We start from the raw sequence: 11,550 nt of genomic DNA on the forward strand, positions 1-11,550 counted from the left end.
TCATTTTATGAATTAATTAAATTACATCCACTAATTTGACTAGTGATACTTGATCACATAAATAAAATGGGTCATGTAATTATAATTAACAATATCTTGTAATTATAATTAACCATTCATTCCTATCTCTATTGTTTCTCAAACAATAAATAATTTTAGTAACAAAGCATTTTATTACTAAAATAAATCTTATTTAATCCCATTACAATAAGATATTTATTCTCTCTCACAAATCGAATTGTTCAATTTTAAGGAATTGATCAACTTGCATCGTCATACAATTAATCAACTTTATAGATAAGGGCATCATCCTTTAGGTGTGACCTTAAGGGATCAACTGACCACCACCGTCCCACGACAGTAACGTCAAACTCTACCAAGCCAATCGTTACCGATTAATGTTGATCAGTCGACTATATAATTGAATCATCCCTTACGTATTCTTTATATGAGATTTATTAATGATATTTAAATCATGTGATCGCACTATTGTTGAGGACACATTTCCCAACAAGAATATCTTGAGGGAAGCTATATGTAGCCGCCCATGGTGTTAGATCTATGGAAGCTTGGCCTTATTTTGCTTTGTCTTTATTATCGTGTTTTGAAATTTTAGAACTCTTTTAATTTCCTCGTTCGACTTGGAAATTTGTTTGTTTCCTTTAAAACAATGGTTGTATTTTGGATATTGGTGACTTGGTTTGCAACCCAAGTCACTCACCTTATCGTATCGTTTGTTCTAAAATTTGTCATCATACACTTCTTGCATCTAGAAACATTAAGATTTTATCAACTTAAATTGATCATTAGACAAATATAATAATCGAATCATTATATGTCCAGAAGATATGAATTCGATTCTCCTTATGCCATTGTGACTAAAGTCATAACTTACTTATGTAAGATCAATTATGAAGTTATGTTGAGTTATTGAACTCACATTAGGGAACGATACCAACCTTATTTGATACACCTATCAAAATTAAAACGTCTAGTCTACATTATCTTTTCATTATGTCTCAAATAGATCTCTATAGGTTGACATGTGAAATGTTTTCCTCCTTCACTATCATTATATGTGGCTCAACAGCTATCTTTGGAGAAATTTAGTGTATTTTTCCTAAAGATAGAGTGGGAGTAAATTTAGCCACAAACCTTGACCAAATGGGATCTACGTGAGGAGACCAAAAGAAGATGTTCTTAGGTATGGGATCTACGTGAGAACACCAAAAGAAGATGTTCTTAGGTTAGACTCTTGACGTGAGGAGACAAAAAGAAAGCGTTCTTAAGAAAACTTGAGATTTATGAAAAGACAAAAGAATATGTTTTTGGAAAATAAGATTTTGATCTATGAAGTGGATATACCTAGAGATTTTAAAATTCGACATTTTACTTAAGAGCCTTATGAAACCAAAATGGTATCTATGAAAGTAAATGGATTTATTTGGGATTGTTGAGACCAATCCAAAGTAAATAGAAATTTATGATTAAGAGTTTCATATAGAGGCATGACGATGTCTACAAAAGCTATGTTAATTAGTAACTAAGCAAAAGATTCAAATCATTGCTATACCTCATTATGAAAATAAGTAAGGTATTAAAACCACTTTCCAAATGGGTATTTAGAAAGGGATATGTGAATGACATATATGTATGGTTTTAACTAATACTTAGAAAAGCAATGACCATTCCAAATCATGTAATGTTTCGAATGAGTTGTCGAAAACGAAACATGTGTACACATGGAATTGAGTGGGAGTCAGCGACAGTCATGTTTAGACATGAAGTTGAGTGGGAGAAATCATCCTTCATGAATTGCATAACATATTACTCATTGAGAATGACGTGCAAATACTGTCTTTTATAAAGAAGTATTTAGGTTTTCAATTCTGGATGAAGTTAGACATTATGCAAATCTATCATAACATGGAATGTTGGATTGGCACATAGATAGGTATCTTATGTTGATAACGATCCTTCATCTTAAAAATATCAACAAGTTAAGTAGGTTGTTCATATTGATGAAAATTGAATTATCATAGAATTATGATTATTCACATGAACCTAAGAACTGTTGTCTACACGAAATCGATTACTAATGTTTCCGCCATTAGAATAATCATGTATGCCATAATGCACATGTCCTAGATGAATCGCATGCTTGAAGCATGATGATTCGATAACAAGTTAACCCACATGAGAGTCATTGGTAAGCCTTAAGGAACCGTCATGAATTCTCAAGGAGAACTAATGGTCTGTTCTGGAGTTTGGAAGAATACTGAGTTGTGTGTTGAAGATTACACGAACTCAAATTTTCAAAGCTCATAAGGATTTGTAAAAACCCTAGGCTGATTTTATTGACCTAAGGAACAAAAGACTAGAAAAAGGTATTTTATTGTCATCCATTGCAAGATTCTACAAAATGAACCTAAGTACGTTGTGGTTAGGTAGTGTGCTTTGATGACTATGAGTAGTATCGTCCACCAAAAACCACATCATAGGTTATGTAATAACAATGGGAACTTCTTTCAAGTTAAAGAACCTGAGTCTAGTATGAAGTCTAGACATGTACTTAGCAAAGTTCATGCTATGAGAGATAACATGAAATTGAAGGAAATCCCAATTCATAAAGTTTGAACTCTTAGACACATGGTATGTTCACAAGCTAAACTTTTATTGCATTAGGCAAGTGCATAAAGACACTTATGATTATAAGACATAGAGTGGTAATATGGTATTGACTACTCGTATGTGATAATCACATTTATCATTTGAGTTATTGATAACTCATCTTGTACTTTGTTACATCCAAATGGGTTGTTGAGACAATATTGAACCCCATTAAAGTGAACTGGATTAACATAGTATTCGCCCCTAGTTACTTATATGAAGTGACATCTCGAAGGGACTGGAGTGTGATGCGATTGATGGCAAATTCAAGAGCCATAAAGTCATAAGAGATGACTAGTCGATCACATAGACATACTGTATAGGACACTCTGTCGGGCTTATGACCGCTTATAGAGTTCTGGAAATTTTTATAGCCTGGTCGTGGTAAGAGCTACTATAGTATTCTTATGAGTCAATTCTTTGACTAAAGACTGTTCGCCTAAGGTGGCACAGTTCCAGAGTAACTTTGATTTATGTTCTACGACCTTCGTAATTGGGGTCTAAAGCGCATATTTTGGGTTATGATAAGTTGTGCCTATTCAAGGGAATAGTGCAATAGGAATTGTCCATCCCAGTCAGGGTTATCTTATATCTCAAGGCCACTCGAGGAGTAATGAACTGGAAATGCGTGGCCATGCTCGGAAGGTATCTACGGTAGATAATTCCGGTCAGATAGTTATTCTCCAGATCGAGGAAACCACTCATGATATGATCAAATACAAGTACGACCTGCAAGACACCTTGCATTGAGTGGGAGATTATAATAGGACAAGAGAATTGGTGACGCACACTTGTCGCGGACAAGTGGGAGATTGTTGGAGTAAGTGTCCTCGACAATAATGCGATCACATGTTTAAATCTCATAATAAGAATGCATGAGGGAAAGTAATAATTTATTGTCAACTGATCCACATTAATTGGTAATGATTGGCTTGCTAGAGTTTGACATTACTGTCGTATGACGGTGGTGATCAATTGATCCCTTAAGGTCATACCTCTAGGGTAACACTCTTAATTGATTAATTAATTAATTGTATGTTGATACAAGTTAATTAATTCCTTAAAATTTGACGAATGATTTTGTGAGTGAGAATTCGTATCTTATTGTAATTCGATTAAATAAGATTCGTTCTAAGTAATGTAAAATTGTTTTATTACTTAGGTTTTATTATTGTTTATGAAACAATTAAAATAAGAATGAATGATTTATTATAAATACAAGTTGTTATGATTTATAATTCCATGACCCATTTTGAGTACTTGTAGTCATGAATTACTAGTTAATTTTTGTATGTGATTTATTTTGTTTATATAATGATTTTTAATAAGTTAAAAATACATATTTAAATAACATGTCTAGTAACATGTCCAATATGTCACACTACACAAATTGACATATGACAAACTTAAAATGGACCATTTTAAGTCCCATGTGTGCCGTGTAAATGGGTGTTTAGGGAGTTGGTTGTGTTTTGTTCATTTAATTAGAGCAAACACAATCATGCTCTACTAATCATAGGCTTTCATGCCTAAATTCTTGAGAAGAACAAATTGGGCATGGATTGGGCATCCAACCCCATGCTACCCGGCCACCCATTTTGAATAAGAAGAGTTTTCTCTTCTTATTCTATTAATTCATTCTTACAAAAATTAGATGTGTAATTTTTGACGATTCTCTCTAATTTTTGTTAGTCACTCTTAAGAAGATATCTCCAAAATTACTAATATTACCAATACATTACTAGTAGTAGTATGTAATAATATTAGTTGTTATTTTAAGGTACATTTACTAATTTCTAGTATTCAAGTTAGTATTTGTTTAAGGGTGATTATCTTGGTACAATTCCTTGATTAGTAGATTCCAATATTGAATCTAAGTTCTTCCTTGGAGCACTAGGATTTTCTTAAGAAGACTAATTTGGGAGGTGTCCAATTAGTATAACCATTCGGCCCTCATTGTAAGTAGATCGTTTTCTTCTTACTTTGCATTATTTTGTTATGCATGCATAAGATCTAGTTAGTTTATGACTAAACTAAATTTATTAAGTTATTAGAAGTGTCTAATAAGAGGTTAATGAATCTTTCAGATTCATAGGCTCGCATTTTATCAAACATAACATGTGCATAGGTTGAAATCACAACAAGCAAGCAAATTAATTATGAAAACATATTAGATTAAGCATAGATTAATTCCCATGTTTGTTTCCCCTAATTCCCCATTAACCCTAACTAAAGAACTACTCACTCATGATCAAGTTAAGCATGCTAATAAGGTTGTCAATCATACTAACAAAGCAAAACATGATGAATAAATGATGTGATTAAGAATAATTAAACAAGGGTAAAAAGAAATTATACCTATGGAGATGATCCAAATAATAAAGCAAAGAATAATAGAAGTACTTGATGATTGATAGAAGGTTGTCAATCCTCCAAATAAACCCAAATAATCTTCTAATTACCCAAATAAAGTTAAAAACAATTGAGAAATTAAGGAAAGATTAAGATGTGATTAATATTGGGAAATGTATTACAACTAAATTAAGAGAGGATTAAGAGTTGATTAAAATGAGATTAAAGCTTAATTAAAACTTTTTTCGAATCTAGGTCGTACAAAGAGGTATTTATACTAAAATTAAGTACAAGGATTAGGGTTACTAAGGGCTTAAATGACTATTAAGACCCTAAGAGAAGCTTGAGGAAATGCAACTCCCGAGGGTCATGCGCGGATCATGCTTTTAACTCCCACCAGGATCCGCTCGGATCACCTGAAGCACGGGTTGTCCTGTAAGAGGATCCGCTCGTCCTGGAAGTCGGGACTCTCGGATCATTGCTTTGGCACGCTCGGATCATGCTTAGGGACGCTCGGATCATTGCTCTGATCCGCTCGTCCTGAGTTCGGGCCGCTCAGATCGTTGGACAGGGTTCTTCTCTTGTTTGGCTCCTTATCAATCTGCGGGGATTAAGTTGGGGATGCAAGGATCTCTTCATCATTGCCCATTTCACTTTATTTATCTACTTAGGCCTCTAGTGTCGGTCTTCTCTTTGATACTTGGTCATTGGATGCGAACCATTTTGTAACACCCCCATACTCCAAGTGCCTTACCAGGACCACTTAAGGCATGGATGTGCTACCATCTCGGTTTCCCGAGGCAATGATAATCATAAGACAATAACGAAACATACTTAAAAGTAAATAATGTTTAAAGTGATTACAAACCAACTCCAAAACTGATAAAAAGAAATACAAGATTCTCGGACGGTCTCTTCGCTAAAACTATCAAGGCTATAAAACATCGTCGACACAAATGAAGACTTCTAACTGCCACGTGATGACTCATCCCGGCTATCCCATACGCGTCATATCATACCTGTTCAATAATCGCTCACCACCCCGAATGGATCACCACGTTTTAAAACATTTAAACGGGTCAAGACTAATCACACAATTTACATAAACCAACAACACAAGAAAAAACAGCTCAAACGGTCACACACACAATCACACCCACTCCAATCAATCTCCGTCACCGACCGTCCACTTTGGACCAGCCACGCCAAAGGGGGGGACCGCAACCGTACCCACCAAATCCCCGCTCATCATACCGAGCGATAACCCTGTCCCATTAATGTGCACATCCCCTCCCGTGGCGGGTTCCACGGAGGGCGAAACTAGGGCGTGAAGCCACTCCCGCAAGTGACTCCACTCAGCCGAGAACGCATCTCGAGAACCAAAGACAAACAATCACAACCATTAACCAGCAATCAAAACCAACAACTGTCACAATACGAATACGATAATATTCAACAATCACAAAGCACCAACACTGCATTATGGGACTAATACTGAGTAGGGAAAACCCTACCTGGAAAGCAACACAGTCAGGCGGTCTCAACAGCTGATATCAAAAGGCTTCTTCTACGAATCCTCCTCCTAATATACAATCATACAATTACTACCAATCAAGAAACACAACAAAACCCCCAAATCCCCAAATTAGGGTTTAACTAACTTTAACGAAAAACTATAAAAACGGCACGTAGATCTTACCCTCGACGCAAAGATCACAAAGGTATAAAGAAAGGTGAAATCCGACCTCTCAAGCTCCGGGATTTGTCAGTAACACGGATGAATGCGAAGAACGTAACTTGAATCTCTTTTCAATGTGATTAGGTTTGTAAAAGTGTATTTTAAAGATGATGGAAAGATTTATATATTAATCCGTGTTATTAACAAAACCCGACAAAACATCACCCGTAAACCGGGCTACTCGATCGAGTAACTGACCTACTCGATCGAGTGCCGGCTACTCTATCGAGTACCTAAGGCTACTCGATAGAGTACCCTACAGGTCAGAAACTATTTTAAAATGCAAAACACCCTTACTCGACAGAGTAGGGCCTACTCGATAGAGTACCCAGAGGCTCATAAAACCGTAGTATTACAGTCTTCCCTCCTTAAAAAGAACTTCGTCTCCGAAGTTCAACCCATACATAAAAAAAAAAAGACAAACATACTAACTCGGTCAAGACGCAACAAAGCTACTAAGAACTCAAAACAAAACCCCAACTTATAAAACATGAAACCATGAACTCTTAACACCAACTCCACCAACTATTCCTACCTCCACACATCGCTCACGATGTCATATCAACTACATCATAAACTCTCCCGACACTAACTCCATACACTACCAACTACCATCCTCTAACGCTGTTAGCTCCATAATATATCGTCCACTACCAAATCCAATATCAAGACACTCATAGACATCAAACGGAATGTTACATTCTACCACCCTTAAAAGGAACTTCGTCCTCGAAGTTTACTCACACTCATAACCTCATCATCCAACTGTCATGGCCTTTTAACAACATCAACCACAAAATATACAACTTCATTCTTTATGCTACACCACAACACTCTACTGCGAATATACTACCATATGCACAACCATCAAAATCTCTTTTATCGCATCCTACTCCTCTTAAGATAAATGTTACGTCCTCGTAACTCACTAATACTATATCCTTAGTTATATCTTCTCATTATTCTTATCACCATCACATGTCATAGATAACCACCTATACTCTAAACACTCGTCATTCATATATCCAAGGCTCTCTTACATAAACAATTCGCATACTTCAATTCACTCGTCACACCACCTAACCTATACCTCAAAATCTTTAGCTTAACCCAAAACTTCAACTCTTCCACATTACCGCAACATGACATACCTCTCTATATGAACTATATAAAACTCCCATCGTCAAAAGCATAACTCACGATCCACACTTGTTACGTACACTCACACTAGATCCTCAAGTTCTTTTCTTTCATTACCGCAAAACTCAAACATAACTTAACATGACACCAATTCCCAATACCCTGCACTCACTATCTCAACAAAAGATTATGAACCACCTGCCGCTTTCAGATCATTAAAACACATGTTCCACGAATCACTTGCCATGACTATGACTACCGATGCCTCATCTTAAAACAAGATCAAAATTACTGTAACAACTTCTCACAACTGTGTCCCATCAACAGAATATCACTATACCATGACAACAACGAAAACATATACAACTCTCTTTCATATCATACTCTACCCTCACACCCAAGCTGAAACTAGTAAGAAACATCAACAAATAAAACAACAGTCTACATGTTCAACCAAAACTCACAAGGAACAGCAGCAAACAAAACAACAATCTATGTTTAACTGGTATGTACTTTCGAAACTCGTATCATAATCATCTCGCCTACTCCACCACAACCGGTGACGGCATCGCAACACCGCCACCAACAGCCACACCGCAACGCGAAAATACCCGCATCACAACACTAAGTACTGTGCCCGGATCACCACCCGAGGCACCACAACCACACCGATAGACATCACAACATACACAATCCCATAAACACTGACTCAATATAACATCTCAGACAAGAAAAAAAAAAAAACTTACTCAAGACTGCTTTACTAGATCACAACACCATATATCATATAGAATAACAGACAAGAATCTCATGCATACCATCCATACCTTTTTACGGAATAAACATATATCATGAATACACATGCAAGTATAACCAGTCATGTCAGACCACCCAAACTATCACTTTTGGTCATCATTCCATTAAGTTACCGTATCCAGCATATATTACAGAACATTCAGATAACAACATTATAACTATCACACCATACCGCTTCTCGTGAGGTCACAACCTCACACAAACATTTATATGCATCTTAGACCCATAATCACATCCAACTGGTCAGTCCTGATCACGTAAGTTACCAATCGATAAAGGTTACCTGTCGCCCGAGCTTAACTCATATGCCCCTCATAACATATTCCCCCATTCGCATAACCATCACCTCATGCCAAGTATAACCATACCATTACTATTCAACTATTAGCACCCGCCTCATCTAACCACATCTTATACTTCCTTACAACCATACATATCAATCCGGCCTCTACAAAATCAACCTCATTAGAATTGCTACCTTTCTAATATACCATCACCCTTAACCACTAGTCACAAACCATAACACTACCACTGTCCGGGCATCAAACCTCTTACACTCATCTCTAAACATCACGATTTCTTTCCTATCTGTGGTTAACATCCCAAATAACGAACATCAAATCCATCAACAACATTACCTCAACATTCTTCCCAATATTATCCTTAATTGTGTCATCATCTAACTCTCCACCAAAATCTCATATCATGCAGATATTCTACCAACTTCTTACTCCCTTAATTCCTCGAAACTCATGATTAATCATGTTGTCCTAGAACTTCTATATACTGTAAACTCAAATCCTCATGATAGTATCATACATCTCGACAATTCCTTACTTTTATATCACATAACCTCGGTGAACATGTTCCTAGTTTTACTCCCCTCATTCTTTTCGTTTACCCTCGACAAAATCCCTTAGTAATTCTACACTTCATTATTTCTATCTAACTCCCTAGTGCCCCGGTTACCTTCTCATTGCTCCAAAACTCACATCTCATTATTTTATATCGATATCATCTCCCTCTTTCTTACCATCGATCTTTTCTTATCTTGCTATCACTCACCCTTGCCACTAATCTGTCCATAGAATCAACGTTTAATGTTCAAACAATTGCATCTCCCTTTTTACATCTCTAGAAATCAAAATTCCTTTCGTACCGCTAATTGCTCAAGGAAATCCCACAATAGTTTCACCTCTTAATAAACCAAATCTCCCAGACTCACTCACTGTCTACAAATCCACCTCGCGACATGTCTCCACAAAGATCACTATATACCACTCTTCTCAACCCCTTTAAAACGAACTTTCACTATGTATATTCTTAACCCACACGACTCCTAACCATCTCCCTCCATAATTCTTTACACATCTTAAGTTGCCACTATCCACATCCTTACTCTCAATCCTTTCATTCTCACGTTCCTTCGACTCACATCATCCCTTGCCCATATTCACTTACTTTTACGTTACTCAACACACAATCATATCACTTATCTCATCTCATCTCATAAAACATGCTCTATGTCTCAATTAAGCCATAACGATCTTCCTTTTCTTTTTCCACTATCTATCGCAACCACATATAACTCATGTCCTCCCACTGAATTCATACTCACCACAGGTGCCACTCACTACACCACAAGATTGGGTAACTTACGCGTCAAGACCAACATACATGTAAAACAATGCAGAAAGAAGCAAAATAACACCTTTGAATTAAACATAATATGCAACGAAGTCAAAAGATAAGCATATGACCCAAAATAGGGGTCACTAGATCGAGTACAGGCCACTCGATCGAGTAAATGACTTACTCGATCGAGTAGGTGAAAGTCAGAGACACGTATAACAGATTATCAGGGCTACTTGATCGAGTAAGGGGTACTCGATCGAGTACCAAGGTGCACTCGATCGAATAAGGGCCACTCGATCGAGTACCCTACGCATTTCTCAGCACTGTCCAGTTTTCGTAAAACGGTCATAACTCACTCGTTTCTTGGTCGTTTTGGGCGTGTGACCTATCGTTAGAATCGTAAAAGAACAAGATATCACCTCCAATTGGAATCACATTAAAATCATTTATACATCTCAAGTTATAACAGTTTAAAGACAACCTCTTTATAATCGAAAAACACAACTACTTGATTTTACTTCCAAACAACTTAAGCGACAACAAGGTAAACAAAAACAACCCAATACTCATAAAACCAGTAGTCCCAATCACATGTTACTATTTTCGAAAGCGAAGCAACAACATTCATTATGCAAATAATTTATTTAACTTGCCAATCATGACTTACCCACATGCTTTTATTCTATCACTTTTCGTAAACAAAACATACTCATACATTACAAATCCTATTTCCATGTTACTAATACAACAATATTACAAATACACTTCGTCACTTAAACATATTCATAATCACAAAATTCATATTCTCATGCAATTGACACTCCATCTTTTCCAATCAATTCATCCATTTCCACCACATTCTTCATACAATATATACATATGAACAATAGTAGACATGTATAAGAAATCATTATATAAAATTACACAAACAAAATTATGTATAATCATATCACATATGAACTACTTCCTTTTTCCACCACATTACTCATCATTCTCATACACTTTTCTAACAATTCCAACCAACATTGTAAACCAACTATCATGCAACATGCTTTCAATCAACAACATACGAAATCACATCATCACCATCTTTTCTACACATTCCCCATTATCCACATACGTACATCCACTGATTCATGTCACACATCACTATATAGATACACAATTCACAAGATAAACACATAGCGATCCCGACTCAT

This window comes from Silene latifolia, chromosome 10 (assembly GCF_048544455.1).
Source record: "Silene latifolia isolate original U9 population chromosome 10, ASM4854445v1, whole genome shotgun sequence".
NCBI lineage: Eukaryota > Viridiplantae > Streptophyta > Magnoliopsida > Caryophyllales > Caryophyllaceae > Silene > Silene latifolia.